The following is a 27,143-nucleotide window of genomic DNA, read 5'->3' as shown; positions in this document are numbered from 1 at the left end:
TACCCAATCATGGCACCCACCTGTTCCCAATTAGCCCGTTCACCTGTGGGATGTTCCAAATGTGAAGTGAATTATATTTATATAGTGCTTTTCTCTAGTGACTCAAAGCGCTTTACATAGTGAAACCCCATATATCTAAGTTACATTTAAACCAGTGTGGGTGGCACTGGGAGCAGGTGGGTAAAGTGCCTTGCCCAAGGACACAACGGCAGTGACTAGGATGGCGGAAGCGGGAATAAGTAAATAAGTGTTTAATGAACATTCCTAAACTTTCTCAGTCTTTTTTACCACTTGTGCCAGCTTTTTGAAACATGTTGCAGGCATCACATTCTAAATGAGCTAAAATTTGCAAAAAATAACGTTTTCCAGTTCAAATGTTAAGTATCTTGTCTTTGCAGTCTATTTAACTGAATATAGGTTGAAAAGGATTTGCAAAACATTGTATTCTGTTTTTATTTACCATTTACACAACGTGCCTACTTCACTGGTTTTGGGTTTTGTAGAATGACTCGCTGAAGGATAGTAAGCGGCAGAGGCAGCGTGCAGGTAAGCATCTTTTAATTCCAATGACAAGGAAAAAGTACAAAAACAGCCTGTCGCTAGGAGGCACACTGAAAGCCCAAGATAAAACTTAGCTTACTTAGCATGATAGCAAAGTCTAGAACACGTGCCAAACTCAAGGCAGATCTGACCAGATCTGGCCTGCGACATCATTTTATCTGTTCCGCAAACACCTGGAAATTATATGTGTCAATAAAGTACTTCATATTTTCTGACTAAATGTAATGGATTTTTTTTCATTTTGACAGAAAAAATATATGTACCGTATTTTCCGGATTATAAGGCGCACTGCCGATGAATGGAATATTTTCGATCTTTTTTCACATATAAGGTGCACCAAATTATAGGGCAAATTAAAAGAGTCATATTTTTTTTATTTCATTTTTTTCTAAATGTAAAAGACTTCTTTGTGGTCTAGATGACATGTGATGGTGGTTCTTTGGTCAAAATGTTGCATGGATGATGTTTTACAGATCATCTTCAAGTCGCTTTCTGACAGTCGCTTCAGGAAGCGCTGTTTTGTGGGCGGTCTTATTTACGTGGCTTACTTTCGGCAGCGTCTTCTCCATGTCATCTTTGTTGAAGCGGTGTAGCGTGCAAGGACGAGAGTGGAAGAAGTGTCAAAAGATGGAGCTAACTGTTTTAATGACATTCAGACTTTACTTCAAACAATAACAGAGCAGCATCTCCTCATCCGGAAACAACAATGTGTTCGGGGAAAAAACGTCCGACCGGAACTCTAATAACTAAAGTTCCTTGGGTGAATAACGTAAATTCACTGCACCGGTATGTTTTAGCTCTTTCATGGCGAGTTTACTGACAGATATAAGTAAGAACTTTACACTACTTTATATTAGAAATGGCAACAGCGCAAGATGAATGTTCCAGAACAAGAAAATAGAGAAAAATAAGAAGTTTATCGACTATGGAGTCCCCACGGACTACAAAGGCCGACCTTCGCAATTTTTCAGGATTTATGCAGATCCCAAATACAGTTGAGCAGGTACCAGAAGGTAAAAAAAAGTTTCTTTTGCATAATATTGCGAAACAAAATGCCAGATAATATAGCTTACCTTATAAACACACCATAATAATACTCCTATGTTTAATGTGCAGACAAAAACAGAATTAATCCGTGCATTGGGCGCACCGGGTTAGGCGCCTAATGTATAAAGCAAAAAAAAAAGGATTTTAAGTGCGCCTTATGGTCCGGAAAATACAATACTGCTTGAAATTGCATGTCTTTTAAACTTAAATATTAACCAATATTGCAACAAATATTACAGTATATTATCATTCTTTCCAAAGATTTTGTCTAAATATAAATAAATACTTAAATATCTGCTTGACTTATGATTTTAAAGCAAACTACCCATCATATTAATAAAAAAATTACTATATATTTTACGGTGTTCTTTACAGCATATTACTGTAAACTGAAAAAAAAACCCACCATATTTTGCAATAAAGTTCTTTTAATTGAGCTGCAATATTTTTACTGTAAAATCTTGTTTTTAACGGTGTATTACTGTAAATGGAAAAAAATTGTATATTTGTTTTTACGGTAGAAAAAATTGCAGCTCAGTTACCGGAATACAAAAAATAACTTGTACTGTTTTTTTCCAGGAACAATATAATGTAGTAAATTTAATCGTAAAATTCTGGCAACTAAGCCGCCAGCTATTTCCGTAAAAAACAAAAATACAAACCCCGTTTCCATATAGTTGGGAAATTGTGTTAAATGTAAATATAAACGGAAAACAATGATTTGCAAATCCTTTTCAAATCATATTCAGTTGAATACACTACAAAGACAACATATTTGATGTTCAAACTCATAAACTTAATTTTTTTTTGCAGATAATAATTAACTTAGAATTTCATGGCTGCAACACATGCCAAAGTAGTTGGGAAAGGGAATGTTCAACACTGTGTTACACCACCTTTTCTTTTAACAACACTCAATAAACATTTGGGAACTGAGGAAACTAATTGTTGAAGCTTTGAAAGTGGAATTCTTTCCTATTCATGTTTTATGTAGAGCTTTAGTCGTTCAACAGTCCGGGGTCTCCGCTGTCGTATTTTACGCTTCATAATGCGTCACACATTTTCGATGGGAGACAAGTCTGGACTGCAGGCGGGCCAGGAAACTATCCGTACTCTTTTACTACGAAACCGCGCTGTTGTAACACGTGTCTTGGCATTGTACTGCTGAAATAAGCAGGGGCGTTCATGATAACGTTGCTTGGATGACAACATATGTTGCTCCAAAACCTGTATGGACCATTCAGCCTTAATGGTGCCTTCCCAGATGTGTAAGTTACCCATGCCTTGGGCACTAATACACCCCCATACCATCACAGATGCTGGCTTTTGAACTTCGCGCCCATAACAATTCGAATGGTTATTTTCCTCTTTGTTCCGGAGGACACCACATCCACAGTTTCCAAATATAATTTGAAATGTGGACTCGTCAGACCACAGAACACCTTTCCCCTTTGCATCAGTCCATCTTAGATCAGCTCAAGCCCAGCGAAGCTAGCAGCGTTCCTTGATGTTGTTGATGAATGGGATTTGCTTTGCATAGTAGAGTTTTACTTGCACTTACAGATGTAGCGACCAACTGTAGTTACTGACAGTGGTTTTATGAAGTGTTCCTGAGCCCATGTGGTGATATCCTTTCCACACTGATGTCTCCTTTTGATGCAGTACCGCGTGAGGGATCAACGGTCCGTAATATTATCGCTTACGTGCAGTGATTTCTCCAGATTCTCTGAACCTTTTGATGAGTTTACGAACCGTAGATGGTAAAATCTCTAAATTCCTTGCAATAGCTCGTTGAGAAATGTTCTAAAACTGTTTGACAATTTGCTTACAAATTGGTGACCTTCGCCCCATCCTTATTTGTGAATTACTTAGAATTTCATGGAAGCTGCTTTTATACCCAATCATGGCACCCACCTGTTCCCAATTAGCCTGCACACCTATGGGATGTTCCAAATAGGTGAATGAATGAATGGTTTATTTTAAGCCATGCAAACAAAACAAGAGAATGACATAAAATACAAAATAAATATATAAATACATTATTTTTACACCTACATTGAAAACATTACATGTGACTAATCTTTTGTAGATGTCAAGATTGGCTCAAAAGGGAGTGGGAAGAAGTAAACTTATTAGGTCCCACCCCAATACATATACAATATATATTTACAATATATAATACAATAATATATATAATATAATTCAGTTCAGTGGTTGCTGCGTAGATGCTATATATTATCTATATATAATACATTTAAATTCACACACACTTACATATATACATATGTACATACACATGTATACACACACATATATACAATTTATGTATATATATACATATATATACATACATACATATACATATATACACACATATACATATATATATATACACACATACATACATACACACAATCACATACATACACAAATGCATATATACCCAAAATACACATATGTCCATCATATATACACACACACACACACACCTATATAAATACTATATATATATTATAGTATATATAATATACACTTTGCCTCACAATACGAAGTTCCTGCAGTCCTGGGTTCAAATCCAGGCTCGGGATCTTTCTGTGTGGAGTTTGCATGTTCTCCCCGTGAAAGCGTGGGTTCCCTCCGGGTACTCCGGCTTCCTCCCACTTCCAAAGACATGCACCTGGGGATAGGTTGATTGACAACACTAAATTGGCCCTAGTGTGTGAATGTGAGTGTGAATGTTGTCTGTCTATCTGTGTTGGCCCTGCGATGAGGTGGCGACTTGTCCAGGATGTACCCCGCCTTCCGCCCGATTGTAGCTGAGATAGGCGCCAGAGCCCCCCGCGACCCCGAAAGGGAATAAGCGGTAGAAAATGGATGGATGGATGGATGGATGGATTATTAACAGTTTATGGTGCCTATGGGAACAAGCTTTCATTTTGACTGTGATATTAGTGGTTAAAAGTGGATCTATGGCTGTGGAGCTGCTGCCCCTGATCAACAGGACCTGAGGACCATTCTTGCTATGTGTCCTATGCTGTGCATTAAAAGAGACGAGGGAGCCCCCTGCCAGAGGAGTTATCCACGAACATAAGATCCCCCACTCGCCTGCCCTGTACTCCAGATAGTGTACCCAAATCCCTTTTCTTAGTTTCCATCGGCACCAATTCTTTAGTCAGAATTCATATTTGTACACACACACACACACACGCACACACCCACACACAGTGTTTGATGACAATTTCTCAACTTTATCAGTATTTATTGCCACCTTTCCCAACTTCTTTGTCACGTGTTGCTGGCATCAAATTCTAAAGTTAATATTATTTGCACAAAAAAAAAGTTTATCAGTTTGAACATCAAATATGTTGTCTGTCGCATATTCAACTGAATATGGGTTGAAAATTATTTGCAAATCATTGTATTCCGTTTCTATTTACATATAACACAATGTCTTAACTCATATGGAAACAGGGTTTGTACCAAACAGTGGTATTGTTTTTATATATACTGTAAAATGTTGTGAGAAATAAAACAATATTTTACAGTCAAATTTTGTAATTGTGCTTAAAACAATTCATATAGTTCATAATGAAATCCAGAGGTAAATTCACACAATATTTGCTGTTACAGGCGGCCCTCTGATGCCAGCCATAACTGCCATGTGGCCCTAAATGAAAACCTGTTTGACTTGGTCTAGACCAGGGGCGCTCACACTTTTTCTGCAGGCGAGCTACTTTTCAATTGACCAAGTCGAGGAGATCTACCTCATTCCTATTTATAATTTATATTTATTTATTTATGAAAGAGACATTTTTGTTAACAAGTTAATGGTGTTTAATGATAATACAAGCATGTTTAACACACATAGATTCCTTTCTTTCATGAAGACAAGAATATAAGTTGGTGTATTTGATTCTGATGACTTGCATTGATTGGAATTAGACAGTGGTGCTGATAATGTCCGCATTTTCAAATGGAGGAAAAAAAAAAGTCCTCCTTTCTGTCCAATACCACATGAAAGTGGTTGGATTTGGCATCTCATTTGTCCAACTTGCATACTCGTTTTTAAACACTTTGTTATGAGAGTAGCATATGTGTGTGGCCCTTTAATGTCTGGCAGCAGGTGAGTGATGTCAGTGAGTGTGCGGGTGGGCAAGCAAGTGAGAAAGCGGTCGCTGAGGGCGGGGGAGAAATACATTGGCATCAAACTCCGTAGATTGCTAGCTTGTGCACGCTAGCTTTCTGAGACTCTTATTTTGTTAGCACAGGCAGGATGAAACAGGTCTTTTATGGTGAAGACAGGAACTGTGCAGTCGGTCTTTAGAGTTTTGACAGTAGGTACGGAGTCTCTAGAAATAAAATGTGTTTCTCTGCGTCCGCCCTGTTAGTGATTTTTTTCTTAAATATGAGCTCGCAGCAGCCAGCGTCATCTCACAAGATCCTCGGGTGCCGAGAATGTCAAACAACTGACGAAAGTGAAGTCTTGGTATGATTGATGATTGCTCATTTTTATGTCTATTTTTTAATGCCTGGCTTCAGATCGACTGACACACCCTCCGAGATCGACCAGTCGATCGCGATCGACGTAATGGGCACCCCTGGTCTAGAACATAAAGCAGTATCGTAAAGCTAACAAGAACAAAAACCGTCGCCAACAGAGAATAAGCGAAGACTAACTTGAAATGCCAACAGTCACATAAAGACAACAGAGAACATAACTGTTGTTGAGGTTGAACAATCCACCGTCCCAAAGGTCAACAGCGATACATAGGGGTGTAACGGTGCGTGTATTTGTATTGAACCGTTTCGGTACGGGGGTTCCGGTTCGGTGCGGAGGAGTACCGAACGAGTTCCACACGAATATATGAAGTAGCTGCCTATGCAAAAGTCTTAACAAGCTGCTCCGCTCCGTTCCGCCCCCATCTCCTGCACAGCACCCAGCATTGTCCCTCCCACACAACCGTCTGGTTGGTTACAACAGGTAGCGATAACAAGCCAATCAGCAGTGCGTATTCAGAGCGCATCTAGTCAGTGCTTCAGCGTCGAGCAGATAGGCGTTTAGCAGGGGAGCAACGGACTCTCCCCAAATTATACTAAACACTTCCAAGTCAACTACTCTCTAAACATCACTATGAGCCCGTTGACCTTCTAGAAACAAACTGCTCACTCGCAGTCCTAGATTTAGGAGAAAACTAGTTAGCTTTTAGCGTAAAGTTAGCTCATTTTGCGGTGTGTGTGTTACGGACAGTGTTGATTGAGGTGTGTTGAAGCAGCAAAAAAGGACATTATGTTAAATGAAGAGTTCCTATCTCTGATAGTGTATATAATAATGTAAGTGCATCATAAAGTCTACATGAACTCCTATTGCTATTGTACTATTTTTCAGCTATGGTTATATTAATCATTAGTAATGTAGCAGCCTAGTTTTGAATGGCAGGGTCCCTGCTATCACATGTTGATACAAATATAACATTTACATAATAAAAACTACAGCAAAACTACAGGCTTCCCCAATGCTGTAATAAATTAAGAATGATGAGTTGACTTGAAACTGTTTAATGTTGCACTTTTTATATGTAAAAGAAAAGTTGTGTCATTTTATTTCATCTAAGCAACAACTTGAGGCAGTTTAACGTGGATTAATGTGGGCAGAATTATTATAGTGTTCCCAACGTTAAAATGATCAAGCCATTGTTTACAAATTGTTAAATAAATAACCAAAAAATGTATGTTTTGTTGTTTTCTTACTGTACCGAAAATGAACCGAACCGTGACCCCTAAACCGAGGTACGTACCGAACCGAAATTTTTGTGTACCGTTACACCCCTAGCCATACAGGTATAAAAAGGAACATTGATTAGTTTAAGCAGCAGGTGGGGACACAAATCAATAAACAAACTGTTGCGTAAATCTCAGCGCTCCTAGCAACAGAGAAGTAAACAAGGTAGGAATAAAAGCATAAACATACACTAAAGCTAGGACAATTATAACCAACACAAAACAAAACCTGTCCCCACAGGTCATGACAGAGATTAGGAGTACTTTCTTAAAGAGACAGGACTCATTTGTTACAGGTGGCAGGGAAAAAAAAACATTCACACACGTTAGCATGGCTTTTGTATCCTCCCCAGGTGTGTAGAATAGCATGTTTATAGAATCCTCGTCCTGCATTTTGTAGGGCCGCCCCTCCCTGTACACAGATCACTCGTTAGGTGTCGGGCCCCGCGATCCGTAGGTGCCCCGTTATGCATGAAGAAGTGCATGTAAAATGTCAATACAAGATAGTGAACTTTATGACATTTAACTGCAGGCAGATTCCTAGCCGCCTCCTGCTCTGTCAGGCAGCAAACGTGAATCGTAGCACAAAACTTTAAATCACAGGCATAACATAACGCGGGGGTAGGGAACATTTGGCTCTACAGTCAGATGTGGCTCTTTTGATGACTGCATCTGGCTCACAGATAAATCTTAGCTGACATTGCTTAACACAATAAGTAATAAATAGTTCCGCTGGTAATCACAGTGTTAAAAATAACGTTCAAAATATAAAACATTCTCATGCATTTGAATCCATCCATCCGTTTTTCTATCGCACCTGTTCAAGAAGTCACATTAATGGTCAAAAGTATTTTATCTATTATTGGTTAGCTTCAGAATAACAATGTTATTAAAAAGAATAAGAGATGCACGCATTTTTTGTTGTAATCAGGAAAAGTCCAAATAAAAAAGGTGTAGAATTCTCTTTTCAGAGCGTGGGACGACACTGTACAAGGTTTCTCCACATTGAGCTAAATTACATCCAGTCTCTGTTTAATTCCTTGCTTCTAGTCTGTTTAATAAATGTCATCAGTGTTTGAACCTGACAGTTGTATTCAGTGTTAAAAATATTATATGGCTCTCACGGAAATATATTTTAAAATATTTGGCTTTCATGGCTCTCTCAGCCAAAAAGGTTCCCGACCCCTGACATAACGTGTCAAAAAGACAATAACAAACTTCAGCAGTAACTGTAAGAGCAAACATAACAGCTGCCAAGGGCAAACAAAGATTACTAGAGTGAGTGGTATAAATATAAAGTATAAGTATGAATCGCTCTCTGATTAGTGATCAGGAGCAGGTGAGCGTCCTTTGATTGATTGATTGATTGATACTTTTATTAGTAGTTTGCACAGTACAGTACATATTCCGTACAGTTGACCACTAAATGGTAACACCCAAATAAGTTTTTCAACTTGTTTAAGTCGGGGTCCACGTTAATCAATTCATGGTCCTCACCAACAATCAGAGGCAGGTGCAATAAATCAGCACCTAAGGCAACTAGAGGAGCGCTAAAACAGAAATCTACCTCCAAGACAGGGAAAACTAGAACAAATACAAATCAAAAGTATGACAGATCACGATAAGTAGTGATGTGTTTGCATCGTGTTAGACTTAGTAGTTTGAATTAAAAAAAAAAGTAATAATTAAGTTATTTCCTATGATAATATTTAAAAGGAGCCATATGTAATAGTCAAAATCATGGGTGTCAAATTCTGGCCCGCAGGCCAAATTTGGCCCGGCGTGTAATTTAATTTGGCCCTTCAGGCAATATCAAATTAACATTAGAACTGGCCCGCCGGTATTATATAGCGTCTGTGCCGCTGTAACACCGCATTCACCGCTAATACTTCCCGGGAGACTCACGAATTTCACTGCCCCTCCCGAAAATCTCCCGGGGCAACCATTCTCCCAAATTTCTCTCGATTTCCACTTGGACAACAATATTGGGGGCGTGCGTTAAAGGCACTGCCTTAAGCGTCCTCTACAACCTGTCGTCACGTCCGCTTTTCTTCCATACAAACTGCGTGCCGGCACAGCCACGTAATATATGCTGCTTTTACACACACATAATTGAATGCAATGCATACTTGGTCAACAGCCATACAGGTCACACTGAGGGTGGCCATATAAACAACTTTAACACTGTTACCAATATGCGCCACACCGTGAACCCACACCAAACAAGAATGACTGGCACATCCGCACCGAACACAACATACAGAACAAATACCCAGAACCACTTGCAGCACTAACTCTTCCGGGACGCTACATTATACACCCACTGTCAAAATCTTTCATATTTTATTTTCAAATTTGTTATGAGCCTGTGGAAAAAGTTTATTCTTGATATGTACCTCCGAAGGCTGCAAATAGAAAAGAGGCACAAGATTTTTATTCAAATTTAGTTTGATATGACATTGATATTTTGAAATTGTTATTATTATTATTATTTGAGACTCGATGTTGCATGTCACTATAAAGTTATATAAGCCTTGCTTGTTAAATAGTCAACGCAAAACTTGTTTGGGTCCCTATTAATAATTTGTTCAACCTCGGCCCGCGGCTTTGTTCAGTTTTAAATTTTGTCCCACTCTGTATTTGAGTTTGACACCCCTGGTCTAAATAGAAATGGTATTGCAATCACGGTCAAAATTCTGTAGTCCAATCCCCCTCCCCCTGACTGAGGTTGCCAGATATGTAGCCGAATCCAGCTCGGTCGACTGGGCTACTCCAAGGAACTTCAAACTTCACCTTCCTCTTACTAGGGTGGTGGTCAGCAACCCGCGGCTCTAGGGGCAAGGCTTGGAATTGGGGGTTAAATCACCAAAAATGATTCCCGGGCGCAGCTATGCTGCTGCTCACTGCTCCCCTCACCTCCCTGGGGGTGATCAAGGGTGATGGGTCAAATGCAGAGAATAATTTCGCCACACCTACAGTAGTTTGTGTGTGTGACAATCATTGGTACTTTAACTTTAACTTTAGAGCCACATGCGGTTCTTTAGCGGCGCCCCGGTGGCTTCATGGAGCTTTTTTAAAAATATATGGAAATGGGGAAAAAAATGGGGTGAAAAATGTTTTTTATTGTAATATGGTTTCTGTAAGTTGAATGAGGAATTCATGCAATCATGTGATTTGGCTGTCTCAGTACGTTTCACATTACCATTATGACAGCCGTGATAATGCTGCAACCCATTTCCTCAGCCTATCAGCAAATGGAGAACAAAATAGGCACTGACACTACCCATATCCACATAAGTTTTATTTGTCGAAAATATATGTTGCCTTGTCAGTTCGAATACAGATTGACATACAGGCTAACGGGGTAAATACATGCCCGATGTGTCATTGACCGAGCATTACACGAGGAGCGCCATCACACCAAGCGTTCTTTAAAGGAACATACCATAAACCCCGTTTCCATACGAGTTGGGAAATTGTGTTAGATGTAAATATAAACGGAATACAATGATTTGCAAATTATTTTCAACCCATATTCAGTTGAATATGCTACAAAGACAACATATTTGAAATTCAAATTGCTAAAAAAAATTTTTTTTTGCAAATAATCATTAACTTTAGAATTTGATGCCAGCAACACGTGCCAAAGAAGTTGGGAAAGGTGGCAATGAATACTGATAAAGTTGAGAAATTCTCATCAAAGACTTTTTTGGAACATCCCACAGGTGTGCAGGCTATTTGGGAACAAGTGGGTGCCATGATTGGGTATAAAAACAGCTTCCCAAAAAATGCTCAGTCTTTCACAAGAAAGGATGGGGCGAGGTACACCCCTTTGTCCATAACTGCGTGAGCAAATAGTCAAACAGTTTAAGAACAACGTTTCTCAAAGTGCAATTGCAAGAAATTTAGGGATTACAACATCTACGGTCCATAATATCATCAAAAGGTTCAGGGAATCTGGAGAAATCACTCCAAGTAAGCGGCATGGCCGGAAACCAACATTGAATGACCGTGGCCTTCGATCCCTCAGACGGCACTGTATCAAAAACCGACATCAATCTCTAAAGGATATCACCACATGGGCTCAGGAACACTTCAGAAAACCACTGTCACTAAATACAGTTGGTTGCTACATCTGTAAGTGCAAGTTAAAGCTCAACTATGCAAAGTGAAAGTCATTTATCAACAACATCCAGAAACGCCGCTGGCTTCTCTGGGCCCGAGATCATCGAAGATGGACTGATGCAAAGTGAAAAGTGTTCTGTGGTCTGACGAGTCCACAGTTCAAATTGTTTTTGGAAATATTCGACATCGTTTCATCCGGACCAAAGGGGAAGCAAACCACCCAGACAGTTATCGACGCAAAGTTCAAAAGCCAGCATCTGTGATGGTATGGGGGTGCATTAGTGCCCAAGGCATGGGTATCTTACACATCTGTGAAGACACCATTAATGCTGAAAGGTACATACAAGTTTTGGAAGAACATATGCTGCCATCTAAGTGCCGTCTTTTTCATGGACGCCCCTGCTTATTTCAGCAAGACAATGCCAAGCCACATTCAGCACGTGTTACAACAGAGTGGCTTTGTCAAAAAAAGAGTGCGGGTACTTTCCTGGCCCGCCTGCAGTCCACACCTGTCTCCCACCCAAAATAAAATCCAGGAATTTACATTGTAGACATTTTCAAAAAAATATTTGTAAATTATGGTGGAAAATAAGTATTTGGTCAACCATTCAAAGCTCTCACTGATGGAAGGAGGTTTTAAGTCAAAATCTCACGATACATGGCCCCATTCATTCTTTCCTTAACACGGATCAATCGTCCTGTCCCCTTAGCAGAAAAACAGCCCCAAAGCATGATGTTTCCACCCCCATACTTCACAGTAGGTATGGTGCTCTTGGGATGCAACTCAGTATTCTTCTTCCTCCAAACACGACGAGTTGAGTTTATACCAAAATGGATACATGGATGATACAGCAGAGGATTGGGAGAATGTCATGTTGTCAGATGAAACCAAAATAGAACTTTTTGGTATAAAAAGCACTCGTCTTGTTTGGAGGGAGAAGAATACTGAGTTGCATCCCAAGATCACCATACCTACTGTGATGCATGGAGGTGGAAACATCATGCTTTGGGGCTGTTTTTCTGCTAAGGAGACAGGACGATTGATTCGTGTTAAGGAAAGAATGAATGGGGCCATGTATCGTGAGATTTTGACTTAAAACCTCCTTCCATCAGTAAGAGCTTTGAATGGTTGACCAAATACTTATTTTCCACCATAATTTACAAATAAATTATTCAAAATTCCTACCAAGTGAATTCCTGGATTTTTTTTTCACATTCTTTGTCTCACAGTTGAAGTGTACCTATGATGAAAATTACAGACCTCTGTCTACATTTTAAGTGGGAGAACTTGCACAATCGGTGGCTGACTAAATACTTTTTTGCCCCACTGTATCGTGTCAATGTATTTTACTTTATCTTCACCTCTATTTTCTTTAAAACACTCAATAAACTATCATTAAACTGTTACTGTATCACTGGAGTTATAATTACCATAACAATACGGTATGCCTTTTTCCCATATATTTTCACATATCCACATCATCACTCCCAAACATACAATATAGTGCCCAATTAGACCTTAAAGGCCGACTGAAATTAGATTTTCTTATTTAAACGGGGATAGCAGGTCCATTCTATGTGTCATACTTGATCATTTCGCAATATTGCCATATTTTTGCTGAAAGGATTTAGTAGAGAACATCCACGATAAAGTTTGCAACTTTTGGTCGCTCATAAAAAAGCCTTGCCTGTACCGGAAGTAGCAGACGATGTGCGCATGACGTCACGGGTTGTTGAGCTCCTCACATCCTCACATTGTTTAGAATCATTGCCACCAGCAGCGAGAGCGATTCGGACCAACAAAGCAACGATTTCCCCATTAATTTGAGCGAGGATGAAAGATTTGTGGATGAGGATAGTGAGAGTGAACGAGTAGAAAAAAAAAAGACAGGGCAGTGGGAGCGATTCAGATGTTATTAGACACATTTACTAGGATAATTCTGGAAAATCCCTTATCTGCTTATTGTGTTACTAGTGTTGTAGTGAGATTATACTGTCGTGCCTGAAAGTCGGAGGGGTGTGGCCACGGGTGTGGTGACCACCAGTGTCTCTGAAAAAAGCCACGTTTCTCGACGAGGCGAAGCGAAGGCAGCCAGTCGGGCTGGGCTGAGATTTTTTCCCCCCTCCTCCATGGTGGAAACATTCCACGTTCGGGGGCGGCCGGTCGGAGGAGGCAAGACAGTCCGCAGCTGCCTCTTTGACAGGTTCACGAGGAACGACGCAAGCTCTGCTCATGTCTACGGTAAGAGCCAACTTATTACCACAATTTTGTCACCGAAACCTGCCGGTTGACATGTGGTCGGGAACCATGTTCGCTTGACCGCTCTGTTCCATAGTAAAGCTTCACCTTCGGGAATGTAAACAAGGAAACACCGGCTGTGTTTGTGTTGCTAAAGGCAGCTGCAATACACCGCTTCCCACCTAAGTCTTTCTTCTTTGACGTCTCCATTATTATTTGAACAAATTGCAAAAGATTCAGCAACACAGATGTGCAGAATACTGTGTAATTATGCGATTAAAGCAGACTACTTATAGCTGGGATCGGACTGGAAAAAAATGTCCGCTACAATCCGAGACGTCACGCGCACGCGTCATCGTACCGACGGATACTTCGCGCAAAATTTAAAATTGCAATTTAGTAAACTAAAAAGGCCGTATTGGCATGTATTGCAATTTTAATATTTAATCATTGATATATAAACTATCAGACTGCGTGGGCGGTAGTAGTGGGTTTCAGTAGGCCTTTAATTCACTGTCTTTTGTCTTTCTCAGGAATGTTCACCTTTAATTTAATGCACTTTGTAGCAACATTCATTTAAACACTTTATTTTTCTTCATATTCTTCTTCTTATAATAGCAGCTTTAAGTTACTGTACTTGAAATGTTCATTGACCATTCCTGAGAGCTTAACTTATACAACCATGTCTAAACACAATAGCATGTAAAACCTTTGTCAGAACACACACATTACACAAGAAATACATTACAAAATCAATAAGAAAACGGGAGCTCTAATTTGGGGGTTTGAATTAGGATCAGAAGTTCCTAAATAAATATTGCGCACTCACGTCGCCATGTTGTATTAATTACTGCAGTCATACTACTGGGCTCTGCACTGGATTCATTCACAAACACTAACAGGGGTCACCAACGCGGTGCCCGCGGGCACGAGGTCGCCCGTAAGAACCAGATGAGTCGCCCGCTGGCCTGTTCTAAAAATAGCTCAAATAGCAGCACTTACCAGTGAGCTGCCTCTATTTTTTTCAATTGTATTTATTTACTGGCAAGCTGGTCTCGCTTTGTTCGACATTTTTAATTCTAAGAGAGACAAAACTCAAATAGAATTTGAAAATCCGTCCATCCATCCATTTACTACCGCTTATTCCCTTTTGGGGTCGCGGGGAATAGCCAAGAAAATATTTCAAAGACTCTTGTTTGAATAAATTCATTTTTTTTTTTTTACTTTACTTCTTATAACTTTCAGAAAGACAATTTTAGAGAAAAAATTCAACCTTAAAAATTATTTAAGGATTTTTAAACACATATACCTTTTTACCTTTTAAATTCCTTCCTCTTGTTTCCTGCCAATTTAAATCAATGTTCAAGTAAATTTATTTTTTTTATTGTAAAGAATAACAAATACATTTTAATTTAATTCTTCATTATAGCTTCTGTTTTTTCGACAAAGAATATTTGTGAAACATTTTTTCAAACTCATTATGATTAAAATAAAAAAAAAATATTCTGCCAAATCTAGAAAATCTGTGGAATCAAATTTAAATCTGGTTTCAAAGTCTTTTGAATTTCTTTTAAATTTTTGTTCTGGAAAATCTAGAAGAAATAATGATTTGTCTTTGTTAGAAATATAGCTTGGTCCAATTTGTGATATATTATAACAATGTGCATATTGGATTTTAACCTATTTAAAACATGTCATCAAAATTCTATAATCAATCTTAATCAGGAAAAATTACTAATGATGTTCCATAAATTCTTTTTTTAAATTTTTTCAAAAAGATTCGAATTAGCTAGTTTTTCTCTTCTTTTTCTCGGTTGAATTTTGATTTTGAAAGAGTCGAAATTGAAGATAAACTATGTTTCAAAGTTTAATTTTCATTTTTTTCCTGTTTTCTCCTCTTTTAAACCGTTCAATTGAGTGTTTTTTTTCATAATTTATTCTCTACAAAAAACCTTCCGTAAAAGGAAAAAAAAAATGTACGACGGAATGACAGACAGAAATACCCATTTTTTATATATATATATATATATATATATATATATATATATATATATATATAGATTTATTTATTAAAGGTAAGTCAAATTGGCTATTTCTGGCTATTTATTTAAGTGTATCAACCTGGTAGCCCTTCGCATTAATCAGTACCCAAGAAGTAGCTCTTGGTTTCAAAAAAGTTGGTGACGCCTGAACTACACCTTGCAAACACTTTAGAGTTAGGCTCCACCATCAGAACGTGTACTTAATATTATAATGACCACATAGATATCATTCAGTGAGTTGATTCATCAAAACTAACCTGTTAAACAGGAGGAAAAAGGCACACAGAACGTTTCAGTTGTTCACAGACTGGTTGCTCTCATCAGAATGACGAGACACTTCCGGTCTGCAAGTAACAGCATTCAATTAGGAAGAAACTCTCTACTGCCCCCTACTGACCAAGGTGAATATTGACAAATGTGGAATGACAGCTCCAAAAACGAATTCAAACCACAAAATAAAATAAATCAATCAACACAAAAATGTGACACATTATGGGTGGGTCACACATACACAAGTGAATGCAAGGCATACTTGGTCAACAGCCATACAGGTCACAACTTTAACACTGTTACAAATATGCACCACACTGTGAACCTACACCAAACAAGAATGACAAACGCATTTCGGGAGAACATCCGCACCATAACGCAACAGAACAAATACCCAGAACCCCTTGCAGCACTGACTCTTCCGGGTTGCTACAACAATGTTTTTCAACCACTGTGCCGCGGTACACTAGTGTGCCTTTAGATATTGTCTGGTGTGCCGTGGGAAATGATGCAACTTCACCTAATTGGTCCAAAAAATATATTTTTTTTGCAAATGAATAATTATAATCTGCAAATACTGTGCCGTTCCTTAGTGTCCGTGGTGTGTAGAACTGTGATCCCAATATCCAGACCGCAGCGTGCAGGTAAAAAAAACGTATGTAACGCTTAAGCCAAAAATGAACAAAAGGAAAAGACAATAAAGCATAGGAATGGCTATGTAAAATGACAGTAAAACTGAACTGGTTACAAAGTAAACAGAAATACAATGCTGGACGACAGCAAAAACTTGCAGCGTGTGGAGCAGAGACGGACGGCGTCCACAAAGTACATCCGTGCATGACATGGCAATCAACAATGTCCCCACAAAGAAGAATAGCAACAGCTTCAATAGCTTTGCTTGCTAACGTAAAGCAGGTGCGGAGAATAGCGCCCAAAGAAAGACATAAAACTGTTACGGAAAACACCAAAATAACAGCACAAGACAAGAACTAAAGCACTACACACAGGAAAACACCAACAAACTCAAAACAAGGCACGAGGAGGACCTGGTGGAGTTTCATTTTTTAACATTTTCTGCTGGTGGTGTGCCTCCGGATTTTTAAAAGGAAAAAAATGTGCCTTGTCTCAAAAAAGGTTGAAAAACACTTTGCTAAAATATACTCCTCCCATCTTCCGAATTTGGAGGTCTCAAGGTTGGCAAGAATGAAGATCATAGACTGTATTGGACAATATAGTTTACATTCCAAACATCCATTTCCATTTGTTACAAGTAATAAGAAAAGGTAAATGCCTGACTTACCTATCAAGCAAGTTTGGCGTCAGATGAAAACAATCTTCTCTCCATCTTTCAAAGGCATCCCCGATTGAAATCCTGGTTTTGTTCCTGGCTTTGTCATGAATAAATTGGGAACGGTAATGACGCCTTTTAGATTTATTAAGGTCTGACATATTTAGTAACTTTACCAGTGGCAGTAGCCAGACGAAGATGGTGGTGCGTAACTGGCAACTGGGGACGGCGTGGCGCAGTGGAAGAGTGGCCGTGCGCAACCCAAGGGTCCCTGGTTCAATCCCCACCAAGTACCAACCTCGTCACGTCCGTTGTGTCCTGAGCAAGACACTTCACCCTTGCTCCAATGGGTGCTGGTTAGCGCCTTGCATGGCAGCTCCCTCCATCAGTGTGTGAATGTGTGTGTGAATGGGTAAATGTGGAAGTAGTGTCAAAACGCTTTGAGTACCTTGAAGGTTGAAAAGCGCTATACAAGTACAACCCAACATGGAGGTGACACACTCGCAGACTTTCTAATTGGTCAAACGGTGGAGGGCGGGGCGTCGAAATGAGAATAATAACAATATTTCCGGGCTGTAAATCTAATTTTGAAATGAGAATATCCCGGCTGAACTACTGTTATCAGAAATAGAGGTATTTGAAAAGAACATGATTTATTAATGCCTTTTGACGTATCTGGGCCATTTAATGATGACTTGACATAAAATTATTACATATTTAAGCACAAAAAGTGTATAAAATTAAAATCAAGTTCAATTGTAAATAAAAAACATGTTTATCATTAGTAATAAAGTGTTTAAAAAAAATGTAATTCTGCTTAGGGCCCCAATTTAGCCAAGGGTGGCCATGAGAAACATAACAGGATTAATGACTTAGAAGCGGCATAGCACTGTGGAGGGACGTTAGCTGGAATGCTACATTGCATTGAGGACTTGCTGCTGTCATGTTTGTGGGACACAGCTGACATTTTTCATCAATACGCTTCATTACCATAGCATCAAAAGCTCTATCGTCAGACTAATTGATATCATTTATGTCGTCTAACTTAGAAGGAGATCATGCAAATGTGTTCCCACTTCCAACAAATATTCAAACACGGATCTTTAGACTGCGAGGCCCACGTGCTCACACCACAACACCGCGTGAGGAAGGAATATTCTTTTTTTCTGTTTGGTAAAGTTCCCCCAGCTTTTGCGTGTGTCAGCGTAAATCTGAGGAGGCGGAGCTACATGGACTTGATTTGTGCAGCTGTTTGATTCAACAACAGAGCAGCTGCTTTGATTTGTCCTGATTGCTAAGAGAGGGAAAAGAGGCACAGTTCTGTCAGTAAGTGTTTGGCTGAGTTCACATGGGCCTCTTCCACACACACACACACACACACACACACACACACACACACACACACACACACACACACACACACACACACACACACACACACACACACACACACACACACACACACTTGTATTTCTTACCTTCTTGAGACCTCCGAAAAATGCCTACCTCTTTAGAACCACCCTTTCTAGATATATAAAGATTTGTATTTATCCATCCATCCATTCATTTTCTACCGCTTGTCCTTTTTAGGTTCGTGGGGGTCGCTGGAGCCTATAACATTAATAATATATACATACTATGTAAATATAAAAAAAGCTTGTTGTGAAAAATGAGTTGGCATTTCACAGGAAAAAGATCACAGTTTCGCAAGAAATACTTAAAATTTTGGCCGTGTTAATATAAGTCGTTATTTTACTCGACGTAAGTCAAAATTTTACAAGTAAAACGGAACATTTCTGAAAAATTGTGATGAAAGTTAGAATTTCACCCAATAAAGTCGCAATTTTACCAGAAAAGCTTAAAATGTTGGCAATTTTATGAAAACAGTCGTAACTTTACTCGACAAAAGTCACAATTTTATAACAAAACTTTGAAATCTTGGCAATATCATAGTAATAATCGGAATTTTACTTGGCTCAATTATGACGAAAGTCATAATTTTTTCAGCAAACTTTCAAATATTGGCATTATCATAATAATAATCGGAATTTTACTTGGCAAAATTATGACAAAAGTCATAATTTTTATTAGAAAACTTTAAAATTTTGGCAATATCATAATAATAATGGGAATTTTACTCGCCAAAATTATGACCAAAGTCATCCCTTTTACTCCCAAAATGTCACTATTTTACAAGAACGACAAAAAAAATTGGCAATGTTGTGATAAAAGTCAGAATTTTAGATGACAAATGTCACCATTTTGCAATAAAAAGTAATAATTTTACATAAAAAAGTAATAATTTCACTAGTAAATATTGCAATATTGCTGAAATAGAAAGAATATGAGAAATTGTTCCCAATTTTATAAGAAAAGTCGACACGTTGTGAGAAAAAGACTGCTTTTAGTTAAAACTTAAACATTTTGGCAATATCATAATAATAATGGGAATTTTACTCGCCAAAATTATGACCAAAGTCATCCTTTTACTCCCAAAAATATCACTATTTTACAAGAACAACAACAAAAATGGCAATGTTGTGATAAAAGTCAGAATTTTAGATGACAAATGTCACCATTTTGCATTAAAAAATAATAATTTTACATAAAAAAGTAATAATTTCACTAGAAAATATTGCCATCTTACAGAAATAGAAAGAATATGAGAAAGTGTTCCCAATTTTACAAGAAAATTCGACACGTGAGAAAAAGACTGCTTTTAGTTATTTTTGTTTGTTTGTAATTGGTTTTTAATCTTAATTATTTACTTCAAGTTATTACAGTATTCCTCTACATACATATTTAATTTTTTTAATACATTTTGGACAATGGGGGCACATTTCAATTTCGTACACACACTTCGTATTACATATGTTGGCCTGAGAGGGAACACTTCAATTTCTTTACACACACTTGTTATTTCATATGTTGACCAGAGGGGGGGCACTTTTAAAAACGACACACAGTCAATTTCAAAAATCACTCCTTTTTTGGGACTACCCTAATTTTGATAGATTTCACCACCAGGGGTGCAAACAAGACATTCTCTATTAGATGCAATGGTTTGGTTTTCCTTATTGGGACCATGATTTATGTCCTAACTTGTTCACCGGTCCTCAGATGGACGGTACTTTTCCTTGTTGATATCTCAAGAAGGGTGGCAATACAAGAACACACACACACACACACACACACACACACACACACACACACACACACACGCACACACACACACACACACACACACACACACACACACACACACACGACTAGCAGACCTCCCAGACGCATATTTTCACTTAAACTGTTTGGGGGCTCCTTTCAAGTGCGTCCATTTGAATATTAGCAGCATGTCAAAGAAGGGTGAAGATGAATGTTCCTGACATAAACCATGTGACTCATTTGGGCTCCAGGCCCTCAGCAAGCAACTTTGCACAGAGAAGCTTGAGGAGCATTAATGTTAAAAATAAATCATGTTCCATTTCACATGGAAATGAGACACCGATAAGTGATGGTTTTGTTTCATAGATCACAGAGTCAGCAAACACGCGCTTGTTACAGTTTTGACCACATTCGAATTTGATAGCATTTCATTGGTTACCAGTGTTTGGAAAATTACTATTAAGAAGTAATTAATTGTAGTTACTTTGTAATTCAACATCAAATTCATTTAACGGCAATTCTCATAACTGGCAGATGCAGTTGAGAGACGTTTCATGAGAGCAGAGTGTGTGTGTGCCTTTAAAGGCCTAGTGAAATTAGATTTTCTTAATCAAACTGGGATAGCAGGTCCATTCTATGTGTCATACTTGATCATTTCATGATATTGCCATATTTTTGCTGAAAGGATTTAGTAGAGAACATCGACGATAAATTTCGCAACTTATGGTCGCTAATAAAAAAGCCTTGCCTGTACCGGAAGTAGCAGACAATGTGCGCGTGACGTCATGGGTTGTGGAGCTCCTCACATCCTCACATTGTTTATAATCATAGCCAAATTCGGAAGACGATGGCAGCCAATCAAAGTGTCCAAAAACTGTTCGTCGCAATGGAAGACATGGGTCGAGCTCTGGGAACACAGACCCCCTCTCCAAGCATTTACCATTTTCCCCAACCTTAATTAATTTCCTACTGGGGATCAAGAAAGTGTTTCTGATTCTGATTCTGATCCGACAAAATGCAACGCTGACATTGCCGAGAAAGCACGCGAGTTGAGGAAGCAGGGGAAAATGCAGAGCACTTGGGGCACCAACTGCAAACTCTCCATCAAAATAAATGTGTCAGGCTTTCCCCTGACAGTTTGTCTATGTTTTAGTTTTGTCCTCTGCATTTGTCTGTTTCCTCTGTGTTTAGTATCTCCTGTCTTTAGTTCCTGTCTAGTGCTCTTATTTTGTCAGCTTCCTGTCTTGTTCCCTGAGTGCTGTGTTCCTCCTCAGCTGCGGCTGATTGGCACCTGGCCACACCTGTTGCCAATCAGCCCGCTCCTATTTGTACCTGCTTTGTCTTGTGTCAGTTGCTGGATCATTGTATTGTCGTTGCCACACATCACTCTTGTCGTGCTACCTGTCGTGTAGTTTTGTTACAGCTACTACCTGTCATGCTACATTTTGTCCTGGTCGTCGTAGCGGTAAGCTGTTTCTGTTAGCATTAGTTATTTCCAGTTTTTCTGTTTGCTATCCACTAGCTTCCATGCTAAAGTTCCTTTTTGTTTTGTAGCTTCCAGTGCTAGCTCCCTTAGTTTGTTATTCCGCCCACGTGCGTGCTTTTTGTTTGTTCTTGTTTAGTTTTAATTAAATCATGTTTTCATATTCTATGCCTGCCTCCGTCTCTGCATCATGTGGTTTGTCAACAAATAATCCTGACAGAATTATCCAGCAACTGACACAAGACAAAGCAGGTACAAATAGGAGCGGGCTGATTGGCAACAGGTGTGGCCAGGTGCCAATCAGCCGCAGCTGAGGAGGAACACAGCACTCAGGGAACAAGACAGGAAGCTGACAAAATAAGAGCACTAGACAGGAACTAAAGACAGGAGATACTAAACACAGAGGAAACAGACAAATGCAGAGGAAAAAAATAAAACATAGACAAACTGTCAGGGGAAAGCCTGACAAAATGGAGGACAGCAAGAAGCCGAAATTATTGTTGTTGAAAACATCAAAGACCTTGAAAAATTGACAAAAGATGACATTGTATCGACTGCAAGGACATAGAAGACACAACTCGTAAATACTGAGTTGAAGCAGCGGAAGCAAACAACAACTACAAAAATAACATATAACAGGGGTTCTTAACCTGTCCCACTCAAATTGTAACACTGAATTAGTAACCTTATTCTTTATTTTAATCATATCTAACATATTGAAAGGGGGTGGGGGGGTTGCCCACATATGCGGTCCTCTCCAAGGTTTCTCATAATCATCATTGTCACCGACGTCCCACTGGGTGTGAGTTTTCTTTGCCCTTATGTGGGCTCTACCAAGGATGTCGTAGTGGTTTGTGTTGCGGTTTGTGCAGCCCTTTGAGACAATAATGATTTAGGTCTATATAAATAATCATTGATTGATTGATTGATGCAAAACAATAACAGTGCAATACTTTTTCATAACACGGTCAAGTTTCTCTTGTTATATTTTTATTTTACTTTTATATTTTTATTCCCATTGTTGCTTTTTATTTTTATTCTTATTGTAATATTTTTCTATTTTGTTTCCATTTAGACCCCCATTATTTACTTTTTAAATTGATCTCAACTCTGTACACTGCTGCTGGAATTTTAATTTTCCTGAAGGAACCCTTCTGAAGGAATCAACAAAGTACTATCTATCTATCTATCTATCTATCTATACACAGCTGTGGTCAAAAGTTTACATACACTTGTAAAGAACTTAATGTCATGGTTGTCTTGAGTTTACAATTTTTGACAACTCTTATTTTTCTTTGAGATAGATTGATTTGTTGGTCACAAAAAACATTCATGAAGTTTGGTTCTTTTATGAATTTATTATGAGTCTACTGAAAATGTGAGCAAATCTGCTGGGTCAAAAGTATTCATAGAGCAATGTTAATATTTGTTTACATGTCCCTTGGCAAGTTTCACTGCAATAAGGCGCTTTTTGGCAGCCACCCACAAGCTTCCGGTTGAATTTTTGACCCCTCCTCTTGACAAAATTGATGCAGTTAAGCTAAATGTGTTGCTTTTCTGACATGGACTTGTTTCTTCAGCATTGTCCACACGTTTAAGTCAAGACTTTGGGAAGGCCATTCTAAAACCTTCATTCTAGCCTGATTCTTTACCACTTTTGACGTGTGTTTGGGGTCATTGTCCTGTTGGAACACCCAACTGCGCCCAAGACCCAACCTCCGGGCTAATGATTTTAGGTGGTCCGTAATCCTCCTTTTTCATTGTCCCATTTAGTCTCTCTAAAGCCCCATTTCCATTGGCAGCAAAACAGGCTCAGAGCATAATACTACCACCATCATGCTTGACGGTAGGATGGTTTTCATGGGATTAAAGGACTCACCTTTTCTCCTTCAAATATATTTGTTATGATCCGCTGCCCAGATCATGATCTGTTTGGTATTTGGACTCCTTCAGTTCCTATTTTGTACACCCCTGGGTTTGTTTTCAGTAACCATGGGTGCTTATTGTTTTCACCTGTCTCTGATTGGTGTTCGGGACGCTCACCTGTTTACCGAGCACTGATCAGAGCGCTATTTAATGCTGCCTTTTCCGGTCAGTCAGTCTGACTTCCTAATTTGCTACCGGCAACAGTTGACAGTATTTTAGCTCCCGCGCTAACCTCCTTAGCTTTGCCTCCCGTGCTACGAGCACACCTTTGTTTTTCCCTCTATGATATATCCCAATAAATAAATTTCCTAACTGCACGCTAGGGGTGTAATAGTACACAAAAATTTCGGTTCGGTACGTACTTCGGTTTAGAGGTCTCGGTTCGGTTCATTATTGGTACAGTAAGAAAACAACAAAATATACATTTTTTGGTTATTTATTTACCAAATTTGTAAACAATGGCATAACATACATATACACACAGGGTCCATGTTTATGGTTTATATGGTCACCATATATATAAAATAAAAACTAAATAAGATAAGGCTCAGAATGGTTTCTTAACAAAACCTTTCTACATAGAAAGTGCTTTTTTTGATTGATTGATTGAGACTTTTATTAGTCGATTGCACAGTACAGTACATATTCCGTACAATGGACCACTGAATGCAAACACCCCAATAAGTTTTTCAGCTTGTTTAAGTCGGGGTCTACGTTAATCAACAGTAAATTGCCTCAAGTTGTTGCTCTTATTGCCAAGGCTAACTTGGCAGTAAGAGGATATATGGGCTCATTGTTCTTCCACCATAGAAGTGGGTCAAAATATAGTTTTTAACGCAAAACAGCAACCCCCTGCTACCCCGAACGGGACAAGCGGTAAAAATTGGATGGATGGATGGTCTTAAATCTGCTGCTATAAAAACATTTGTTATTGCTTGAGCCCTGCCTGACTCGCCGAGGAGAGGCTGCTTGAATGCGGTGGTGACGCTTCAAAGGGGTTAGCATGTTTGACGTGTTGGCAGAAGCGTACCCTATTTCTGCTGAACAATGTCGGCAAACCTCCGTCCTCCATTGTTGTATCGCACTGCGCAGCCAAAGTGTTCCCAAACAGGAGATGTTAAGGAGGCAGGAGGGCCTTCCAGCTCTGGCTTTTGCATGTTGTCCTAGCCCGGTCGCTGCTAGCCTGCCGTGTGTTGTGAATTGCTCTGCATTGTTTACACAACCTGCGGTGCGCTACCTAATATGTCCGTGTGGAAACTCGTTCGGTACACCTCCGAACCGAACCGAAACCCCATTACTGAAACGGTTCAATACAAATACACGTACCGTTACACCCCTACTGCACGCTGTTGTCCGGAGTCCGTCTGCATCTTGGGAGAACGACCCCAGGTCGTCACAATATCGCTGGGTATTGTGGCCAAACAGCAAAATGTTTGTTTCATCTGACATTACATGGACTAAGAGTTTATACATACAAAAGTATGTGCTCTAATCACTCGATCACAAAAAAATAAGAGTTGTAGACATTATTGGAAACTCAAGACGGCCATGACATTACGCTCTTTACAAGTGTATGTAAACCATGACTGTACTTACAGTTTACAACCTTGTAAAATGATACTAAACCATGGGTGGATCACAAAGTTGTGGGGTAGACTACGGCATCACAACTCATCACCACCATCGGCGGTCACTGGAACGAGTATGACGATCCTCATGGTGGGGGTTTATCCCTTTGTGCGTGACATAGTTTAACGTGGAGAGACTGGTGCACAGACAGTCACCACACGATCTTTGACAGAAATCAGTTTATGGTCCAGTGGCATGGAGTTCAAGACGACTGGGGACCCTTTTCTGCTGCAGCCTTCTCCCGCCGTCGCAGCCGTTGTGGTAGTTCTTAAAATCTACTGTCTTCCACCTGCTCTGTCATTGAGGTCGTATCCTCAACGGCTACCGTATAGTCTACCGCAAAGGGTCACCAACGCAGTCCCCGCGGGCACCAGGTCGCCCGTAAGGGCCAGATGAGTCGCCCGCTGGTCTGTTCTAAAAATAGCTCAAAGAGCAGCACTTACCAGTGAGCTGCCTCTATTTTTTACATTTTATTTATTCACTATCAAGCTGGTCTCGCTTTGCTTGACATTTTTAATTCTAAGAGAGACAAAACTCAAATAGAATTTGAAAATCCAAGAAAATATTTTAAAGACTTGGTCTTCACTTGTTTAAATAAATTCATTACTGTTTTTACTTTGCTTCTTATAACTTTCAGAAAGACAATTTTAGAGAAAAAATCCAACCTTAAAAATGATTTTAGGATTTTTAAACACATATACCTTTTTACTTTTTGGATTCCTTCCTCTTCTTTCCTGACAATTTAAATCAATGTTCAAGTAAATTTATTTTTTTTAATTGTAAAGAATAATACATACATTTTAATTTAATTCTTCATTTTAGCTTCTGTTTTTTCGAAGAAGAATATTTGTGAAATATTTCTTCAAACTTTTTATGATTAAAATAATAAAAAAAATTATTCCAGGAAATATAGAAAATCTGTAGTATTTTTAATTTCTTTTAAAATTTTTGTTCTGGAAAATCTAGAAGAAATAATGATTTGTCTTTGTTATAGAGATAGCTTGGTCCAATACTTTATATACTCTAAAAAAAAGTGCAGATTGGATATTAACCTATTTAAAACATGTCATCAAAATTCTAAAATTAATCTTAATCAGGAAAAATTACTAATGATGTTCCATAAATAATTTTTAGAATTTTTTCAAAAAGATTTGAATTAGCTAGTTTTTTTCCTTCTTTTTTTTGGTTGAATTTTGAATTTTAAAGAGTCGAAATTGAAGATAAACTATGTTTCAAAATTAAATTTTCTTTTTTTCCGTGTTTTCTCCTCTTTTAAACCGTTCAATTAAGTGTTTTTTTTAATCATTTATTCTCTACAAAAAAAACCTTCCGTAAAAGGAAAAAAAAATGTACGACGGAATGACAGACAGAAATACCCATTCATATATATATATATATATATATATATATATATATATATATACACATTTATTTATTGAAGGTAAATTGAGCAAATTGGCTATTTCTGGCAATGTATTTAAGTGTGTATCAAACTGGTAGCCTGTCGCATTAATCAGTACCCACGAAGTAGCTCTTGGTTTCAAAAAGGTCGGTGACCCCTGGTCTACGGTATCCGTATCCCTAACCAGGGAT

The 27,143-nt window shown here is 38.7% G+C and overlaps 1 long non-coding RNA gene across 1 annotated transcript in view; it reads right to left on the bottom strand.

Moving 5' to 3' along the window:
• Positions 1 to 16,172, bottom strand: part of LOC133535077 (uncharacterized) — a 51,317-nt gene extending 35,145 nt beyond the window's left edge. Inside the window, exon 1 of the long non-coding RNA XR_009802141.1 lies at positions 16,050 to 16,172. This is a non-coding gene — a long non-coding RNA (uncharacterized LOC133535077). The remainder of the gene's footprint in view (positions 1 to 16,049) is intronic.
• Between the last annotated feature and the right edge of the window lie 10,971 nt (positions 16,173 to 27,143).

Source organism: Nerophis ophidion, linkage group LG02 (genome assembly GCF_033978795.1).
Source record: "Nerophis ophidion isolate RoL-2023_Sa linkage group LG02, RoL_Noph_v1.0, whole genome shotgun sequence".
In the NCBI taxonomy this organism is placed as follows: domain Eukaryota; kingdom Metazoa; phylum Chordata; class Actinopteri; order Syngnathiformes; family Syngnathidae; genus Nerophis; species Nerophis ophidion.
Note: the sequence above shows the minus strand (reverse complement) of the source record. Positions and strands in the feature narration are given on the sequence as shown.